This window comes from Populus alba, chromosome 18, assembly GCF_005239225.2.
Source record: "Populus alba chromosome 18, ASM523922v2, whole genome shotgun sequence".
NCBI lineage: Eukaryota > Viridiplantae > Streptophyta > Magnoliopsida > Malpighiales > Salicaceae > Populus > Populus alba.
The window spans coordinates 3,593,734-3,603,208 of record NC_133301.1 but is presented as its reverse complement, the minus strand read 5'-3'; the positions used below and the strand labels follow the sequence as shown (position 1 = coordinate 3,603,208).

General features: G+C 34.3%; 1 pseudogene; it reads left to right on the top strand.

Annotated features, from left to right (window-relative positions):
• Positions 1-270: 270 nt before the first annotated feature.
• On the top strand, positions 271-4,199 carry LOC118032796 (protein NRT1/ PTR FAMILY 1.2-like; annotated as a pseudogene).
• Positions 4,200-9,475: the final 5,276 nt, after the last annotated feature.

Here is a 9,475-nt window from a genome sequence, read left to right as displayed (position 1 = left end):
TTAGCTTCCGGGAAACAGGTTAGAGTGAAATAAAAAATTGCAAGTTGACAAAATCTTACGTTTTACTAGAGAATTATTATCCAGTGACACCAACGTTCAATATATATTTCTTTTGGATGGATAGAATCAATCGAAGGACAGCTAATGAAGCCTAGAGGAACAGCTAATGAGGCCAAAATTAACCAGCAGAGGGAAAAGAATGGGAAGAGACAAAACCTAAAGCTTACTGAAGGCAGCAACTCTCTGGTGTATATATGTATTCATCGTGCACCAAATGATCTCTCACAACAAATTAGTGGACTGAAGAAGCTGCGAGACTCTTTCCCTCCATCGACAGAGTGCACAATCAGATCCGAAGGAGATGATCACAGAGCCACTCTTGAGCAGCCCGAAGGGTGGCATAAGAGCCTTGTTTTTCATCATAGGTAATTTTAAAACACTTTCAGCAACTTATAGATATTTACGATTCAAGTAATGTGGTTTAAATTCATGTTTTGACAGCAAATGAGGCACTGGAGAGGCTAGCAAGTTTTGGGCTATCAACAAATATGATACTGTATTTGACCAGAGAGTATGGTATGGATGCAGCTAGCGGTGCCCAAATACTCTTCCTCTACTCAGCTGCTGGGAATTTCATGCCCATTATTGGGGCTTTTCTTGCTGATACATATGTGGGTCGATACCCGATGATCGGCTTTGGATGTATTGCGAGCCTTCTGGTAACATTATTTCTTTCCACTCTTGTCTTTCTATTTTTTCTCCCTTCTGTTTGTCACAAAGACAATCATGTGTCCGGCCAACGGATCTATGCCTCGCTCACCGGCGATTCTCTCAACAAACAAAAGTGGTTAACTAAGTCCATTGCTAATCTCAAAGGGGGGAAAACAGACAATTAATCTTGTGTTCATATATTTCGAATCATGATTTTGTTAGGTTAGTAGGTACCAATTGACTAGACTCCCACCTTGTAGTAGAGATTCACTGGAAAACATTTAATAATATGCTTTAGATTTAATATAAAATTATTCTTCAATGAGTTTTTAAATTGAAATAATTTTTAATATACTAAACGTGTTAATTTTTTTAATTAAATTTAAAATTTATAATATTTTATAGTATAACCTCTACAAATTTTAAATTTAAAGGATTTTCATTTAAAATATATTGGAGTTAATATATATTATTTTTTTGAAAGGGCTTTTTTAACACCACGTGAGAGAGCCCGGGTAATTGATAAGTTTCATTTTCACTTAATTTTAAAAATATATATAAATAAAATTTTTATTAAAGCCGACAATGATTAATTCCTAGTCGCTAGTTTCATGAAAGCCGACAGGTTCCCCCGTTTACTGTCCGTCTACGTTAATTTTTTAAAGTTACGACGAAAGTCAAAAGATTTTCATATAAAGTAAATAATAACCTATTTTCATACTTATTAAAAATCCGTACAAGACTTCGTTCACGTACCTGATGATTGATCAATTAAAAAGTTAAAACAACATTGATCAATGATCTACGAAATTTGCCTCTTTTAAACTTAGCTAAGGTTAATTGGTTTTCAAATGGAAGCACTACCAGATTTAATATTATTTTAATATATTTATAAATAAAATAATTGTTATCATAATAAAATAAATACATAATCATGAATTAAATAATTTCTAGATACAAGTCTTAAAAAAATAAACTTAACTGGTTAGATCTTGAGTTTTTTCCTTAAAGATCACTAGTTCGAATATTAAAAAACCTCGGGATTACTAAAAACTTACGTAATCATTAATTTTTTGGATCTTGAAAGATTAATTAAGATGCATATAGCTACTCTAACATCCACTGTCTATAATTATGAGAATTAGAAAATATTAGATGGAGATTGTCTATATACTAATCTTTTTTGGGACCATACATTATTGCAATTTGTTTTTTTTTTAATAAAAGATTTAATATAGCTAGACGAGCGTACAAGCTGCTGACCATCAAGAATATATTTTATTATATATTTTCTGAATATTTTATATTAATTGGAGTTTAGCTAACAAGCGATCGGGAAAATACATAGTAATCCATTCCCCCCACCCCCAAAAAAACAAAATCTTCAATAAGTCCTGTTATCATGTGCTGTCCAAATTGACAAATCTTTCATTACTATCTTTTCCAAGACCAAATTTATTCTCCCTTTGCAGTAAAAAAATATTTTTAATTTTAATATTTGTTTTAAATATTGAAAGGTAGTTCCCTCGTTAATTTCTTATATTATGTACAGGGGATGGTAATTTGGGCATAAAAATAAAAATGATTTTATTTTAGTTGAATCACTAATTCATGATTTTAGTATTTTAACCAATAACGACATATTTTGCAGTTTCTCTGAATGAAAGTTCTAATTCCAAAAAAAAAATTCCTGAATTTTTGGGTCAAAATAAAGTTGTTTTTGCACCTCTCTAATACGAGGTTTGAATTTTGAAAAACATTCTCAAAACTTTTCGATTATGTCAAAATATTAACTGGAATCAAATAAATGTACAGGGAATGGTTCTATTGTGGTTGACAACAATATTCCTGGGGCAACGGTGCCTTCTTGCGCCCAATTTAGTAGCAGATGCACTTAACGACGCGACGACACCACAGCTTTTGTTTCTATATTTTTGCTTCGGCCTTATGTCTATCGGAGCTGGTGGCATAAGATCATGCTCCCTGGCCTTTGGTTGCTGATCAATTGAGCAAGAGGGACAGCCTTAAACATGCTGGAATATTAGAAAGCTTTCTTCAGTTGGTACTATGTTACATCCTCAGCTTCTGTATTTATTTCCATGACTTGTATAGTTTACATTCAAGATGCCATGGGCTGGAAGGTGGGTTTCGGAGTTCCTGTGGTTCTCATGATCCTGTCAACTCTTTCGTTTCTTCTTGGCTTCTTCCCATTTATGTCAAGCCCAAAGGCTAAGGCAAGCTGGCTCATCGGATTTGCTCGAGTTCTCGTGGCCTCCTTTAGAAAGAGAAGGATTGAATTATCTTCACCAGACACGGATGAGCTGTATCATCATAGGAAGGGATCTGCACTTGTCGTGCCAAGTGAAAAATAAGGTAATTAACCTACCTGTGAAGCACTCAAGAAGCTAATTTATATATGATAGTTCCTTTAAGATTTCCTTTTGTCTTATCTTGTCCTAGGTTTCTAAACAAGGCTTGTGTGGTTAAGAATCCTGAAGAAGACTTGATGCCAGATGGAAGAGCTTCAGATCCATCGGCGTCTTTGGTACAGTAGATCAAGTAGAAGAGCTAAAAGCACTAATAAAGGTAATCCAATATGGTCGACAGGATGTTGGTGTCTGTAAATGTATGTCAAAAAACTCTTTCTTATTACTCCAGGCATCCCACTATGAACCGACATATCACTTCGAAATTTGAAATCCCTGCTGGATCATTCTATGCATTTATGTTGCTCTCTCTAACAATGTGGATTGCTCTATACGATCGCGTAATCATCCCTCTAGCATAAAAAATCACGGGAAAACCAACACGTCTCGGCTTGAAACAGAAAATAAGGAATTGGGATTCTGGGCTCGGCTGCTTCCATGGCAGTACTGGCAATTATAGAGAGGGTGCGACGAGAAACTGCAATCAGGGAAGGAATTTCAGATATTCCTGACGCGGTTACGCACATGTCTGCAATGTGGTTATTGCCATTTTATTTCTTACTTGGATTTTTCTGAGGCTATGAATGGTGTTGGGACTGAATGAGTTCTTTTCTACACTGAATTGCCTAAAAAGCATGTCTAGCGTGGCCTCGAATCTTTATAGTATTGGACTGTCTGCTGCAAGCTTGGTGGCCAGTTTTATAGTAGGTAATGTTCGTGGGTTTATTAGTGAAGCAAATTCAAGAGAGTTGGGTTTCAAGCAACATCAACAAAGGACATTATGATTATTATTACTGGCTGCTTTCTAGTTTGGGTGTTGCTAACTTCATTTATTATCTTGCTTGTAGCAAGGCTTATGGTCCTTGTAAGGGGGACAAAAGGGCATTACTGGAGATGTTAGGGAAGGATTGATTGATGATGATGATGATGATGATGTAGTTTAAGTTAACGTTCAGGATCTTTGTATGTTCGTTCTTAGAAATTTTCACTTCTCATTATTTTCCTGGTATGTGAACTCCAATGTGATGTATTTTCTTTGTAAACAAAAAAAGAATATATTATATATATGCAGCCAATCTAATGTGTTCCTGTAACAAAATTTATACATATATAGAAAATATGGTCCAAATCTAGATAGGGACCAATAGGGATTGAGGTGCTATGGAGGACTCATGGCGTATTGGTGTCGGTGCCCTCTTGTGCAAGTGGTTGTTGGTTTTTTTCATGACATTGAAACAAATAATTAATGAACAATAAGTTGTATTTCTAGTGATATTACCATTATAGAATGTATAGCATGTAAATAGAAAATTATACAAGGATTATTCCAATATTATAAATTCCTACAGTTACCATGGTGTTCTATCACATATATATAAATATGAAGGTTGTTAAGGCACAAGCTAGGACATTCTATTATATCATAGCCCTAAATTAACTAAAACACTTTCATCACAGCTCTCTTTGCACAATGAAACAGCGGCCTATTACTTCTTCTTTCTTCTTCACTGACGGTGCAAGCTCCCTCTCCTGCTGCAGCACCCCTGTTTTCCTCTGCCATAGCACCCCTGTCTTTCTCTGCTTCTGTTCTACCGTGGCCACAACCTACTGCTGGTCGTCACGCTCTCTTCAACTGCCCACAATACTCCCTTATTGCAGTGATTAGTACTCCAAAGCGTATTTTTATCATAATATTACACTTAAAGTATCATTAAATTCCCTAACTTAAGCATGTTTTTATAATAACAAAGCTGATAACATAAGATATTTTGATTTACGGTAAATACTTATTTTTGAATGCAGGCATATCTCACAATTTAAGGGATTGATTGATGTGTTTAACTATTGAAAGATAAAAGACAAAGAGAGGGCTAAGCTAAAAGAAGATATGCTGGTTTAATTCAAACTAGAACAACATTCAGTTATTGGATCATAAATGGAGTTGTAGAACATGGATTTAGGTCTGGTTTATATGGATGGAAAGCTAAGATATTGGCCTAAAACTTTCATAAGATTCCAAGATTCAAAACGGTCGTTTTCAAGTTCAAATTATAGCAACAAAAGAGAAGTGGAATTTGTCCTGCAGCCAAGACACTTTTCAGTGTTCAGCCCATATCTAGAGTTCTAGTGTCCAAATGAGCTGATTCTTATTTTGTTGGAAAGCTAAGAAAAGAAAGAAAAAGAAAGAAAGAGATGAAGAAAAATACAGGGGAGAAGAAGAAGAAGAACCACCACCCCTGCCGCCTCCACTGCTACTAACAGGCGCCAGTGTCGCCGCCTCTCCAGGTAAACACTCTACCCCCTTTTCTTTTACTTTCGTTTCTTCCCTCGCCATGTAGGACGTGCATGGTGCTCATGCACAATAACCAGTTGTGGTGGGCTGGGCTTGGGCCCAACCCATAGATTCTGAGCCTGGTTCGACCCAACCCATGCAATTGGGCCTGATCCGGCCCATTTTTTTAAAAAAGAAAAAGAGTGAAGAAAAAAGTTTAGTTTTAATATTTTTGATTTTCCCACCTTTTGATTTATGCCTTTTGTGCTGAATATCGGTCTGTATTTTATGTTATTAAAAATACAAAATTCGGTATTAAAATACCCGATTTTCGTTAAAAAAATTCAAAAATAAAAAAAATTTTGAAAAAAAAGAAAAAAAAAGTTTTTGGACATACGGCCAAGTGTCTCAAAGCTAAAAAAAAATCATATTTTATTTTTCATACACCAAAAAACAATGTTTTAGCATGCATTTTGGCTTTAATAACTAGTTTATTAAAGTCAAGAGAACATTGGCTAAAATTTCAAAAACAACAAAAATTTTATTTTGTTTTGTTTTAGTATCATGGATTATGAATTTATACATAAAACGCATTCCTAATATTAAAAAGGTATTTCTTGTTAACAACATAAAACAATTAGGTTTTACCCCATTAAGATAAGAACCTTCTTATAGAGTAGGGCTTTTCTTAAATCTTCGACAGACGGACCAACAACTAGAAACAACAATAAGATCTTACATTTTATCAGACATTAAAACAATGTATCCTACCTTAGGTAGGGCGTAGTTGGGGTGCTAATACCATCCTTCTACACAACCAGTCTTCGTATCCCATCTCTGAGACCAATTAGGATTCCTAGTGACCAGAATACCAGGTGGCGACTCCCATTCAAATTTTTCAATAATAGGAGACAAGAATTCCTTTTCTCTCCATATTTGTACAAGATAAACCATTACATTCAATTTTTCCTTGAGGGTGGATGATCGCCACAACGCTGCACACGTGCGACATCTATGATAAAGCCTCTAGTATCTTTAAATGATTAGATTGGTTATTCATCAAATCAAAAGTTGGATTTGTATTATGATCTACATAAAGAGAATTTTGATCATTAAGGTCAACATGGTTATATGTCATTTCCTTTACAAAGACAACAATAGAAAGAGAGCTGATGAATAGTTGATGTTGATCCTAGGTCTTTAAAACCCTCAAACACCTTTTGAGCTTATGAAATTTCTTTTATTTCATAAACATGAACCATAGCCCGCATCACGTGCTTGTAAAAGCCCTTTTTAATCAGGTAAGCAATTTGAACCAATAAATGACGCTCTCAAAACTTGAAGAGCTTTTCTATAAGGATCATAGCATTATGAATTAAGTCACTAGTTGTAATGCATGCTAATAAAATAGGTGCTCAAAAGAAACAACATTTCTTGATAAAGCCTCAAGTTTTAACTTAAGCATCCTAATTTTTTGAAATTCATAGAAGATCACCTATCACGTACCATAAATAAATGTACCCAAGATCATATATTAAAATGGACACAAAGAACCATAGAAATGTTACTTTAATTATACAAGGTGTCAATTTTTGTTTTTAAAATACAAGACAGTTACAGGACTACATGTATTAAATGGCATGTGTTGGGTCTTTAACTAGACAAGCTTGATTTTCAAAAATACTTTAATAAATAGACATCTCTCTGATTTCATTTCAATAATTAGACTTAAATAGACATGATCTTCGAAATGTGAGAGCTAATTTCGATACCTACCATTAATATTGCGAATCCAACAACCACATCTACCAATCACAAGAACCGAGAACCACTCAACCCCACTCTCTTCATGGCTATAACTAAAATTCCACAGTGAGCAAATCAGTCTCTCCATCGATTCCTTCTTCTTCAACCTCTACTCCCTATTCAAGCCGCATAACAGCACTGCCAAAATCATCCTCACCCGACTGAAAACCAGGTACTAATTGTCAACCAAGACAATAGCAGCATCCCTACTAATTTTTCCTCTAACCTCATGACAACCACAATTTACCACAACACACTCAGAGCAGCTCAATTTCCTCTTGCCTGCAGATTTAAACCCAAACCACAACACTTTCTTCCCATTTTTATTTTGGCCTAAATTAGCTCATTAAACCCAAATAAAACCCACATCAAAATACCCGTAAAAACTTCTCTTCCTCACAGTAAACTGCAAAGCACTGTTATAACCCATTTTTTGTTATTCCCCAAATTCATTTTTTCTCTTCCATATATATATATATATATATATATATATAATCTAGAATAAAACTAAAAAATCCAAAAAAATAATAGCAATGAGAAGAGGATGTCGGAGCGCCCAGAAAATAGCTAGAAATTGGTTAAAGAGGATTTAAAATATAAAGATTGAAATTTGACATTATATTGTTTTACTAAGGAGAGCCCTGTTGACAAAGAATATTTAATTTGAGGAAGAAAAGTCCAAAATTAGATGTTTATGGACTCAATTAAATTTTATTGAAGGTTTAATTGAATTTATTGAGAGCTTGATTACAAGAAAAATTGATTTTTAAGTCAATTTGGGCTTTAATTGGAAGAAATTAAAGTTCAGGTGTCAAATTAATATTTGGAAGAGTTGATTTTGTCAAATCAGGGACTTAATTGCATAAATATTAAAGTTTGATGACCAATTAGGGACTTGATTGAAGAAATCCAACACCAAGGACCAATATTTCTCAAACTTTTGAGAAAATAAAGACTCCATGAAGAAAAGGGGACCTATATTTCTCAAGTAAGTATACATGCATATTGATCATAATACATTGCTTTCAACATTAACAAATTGGTTTCCCATCATCACCTCTTGGGTAGTGTGTTTTCTAACCCTACCTCTTTTCGTATCCTCCTTTGAGCCCTTATTTTCTTTTAAGTGCGCCTTTGAGCTCTTATCTTTTGGATAATGCTTTTTCTAACCTTATCTTCTTTTGGGTGCACCTTTGAGCCCTCACTTCCTTTAAGTGCACCTTTAAACTCTCATCTCTCAGTAGTGTTTTTTCTAACTCTACCTACTTTCAAGTTCATCTTGGAGCCCTTATATTTCAGGTAGTGCATTTCTCAACCTTACCTTCTTTTGAGTGCGCCTTCGAGCCCTTCTCTCCTTTCGAGCCCTATCATGTTCTCCCTTCAAGACTCTTCAAATTATTTTTCATTTGGGTAGGTCACCCATTATAATGACACTGTTTTCATATTTTCCACCTAGGTAGGTCACCTATTATGATTAGACCCTTTTCCATTTTGGTACGTCACCCCTTACAATGAGATCCTCTTCCACTTGGGTAGGTCACTTATTAAATTTAGAACATTTTTCATATTTCTTCTATCTAGGTAAGCCACTCATTACAATGAGACCATCTTTCACTTGGGTAGGTCACCTATTATAATGAGGCTGTTTTTCATATTTTTTTCATCTAGATAGGTCACCCATTACAATGAGACTATTTTTTTAGAAAAATCTTTGTATTTTTCAACTTGGGTACCCATTATGATGAGACCATCTCGAAAAATCATTTCATTTTCTTCCCTGGGTAGGTCACCCGTGATAATTCAACTATTTCAAAATATTTGAATTTCACCTTTAAGTACGCTTTGTAGCCCTCACTTTAAATACTTTCAAAACAATTCATCATTTCTTGATATGGTGAATTTATTATTGTTTTCTTTCTCTTCTTTACAAAGCTATTATCTAAAGTTTTCTACGAGACTTTCTATCACAAGCATTGTAAAGAGGGGGACAATTGTCATAACCCATTTTGAGTTATTCCCCAAATTCATTTTTTTCTCTTCCAAAAATTAAAAAAACAATACGTTGAATAAAAACAAAAAATCTAAAAAAATAATAGGAGTAAGAAAAGGATGTCGGAGCGCCCAGAAAATGGCTAGAAATTGGTTGAAAAGGTTTAAAAATACAAATATTAAAATTTGACAGTATATTTTTTTACTGATGAGAGCCCTATTGATAAAGAAAATTCAATTTAAGAAAGAAATTCCAAAATCAGATATTTAT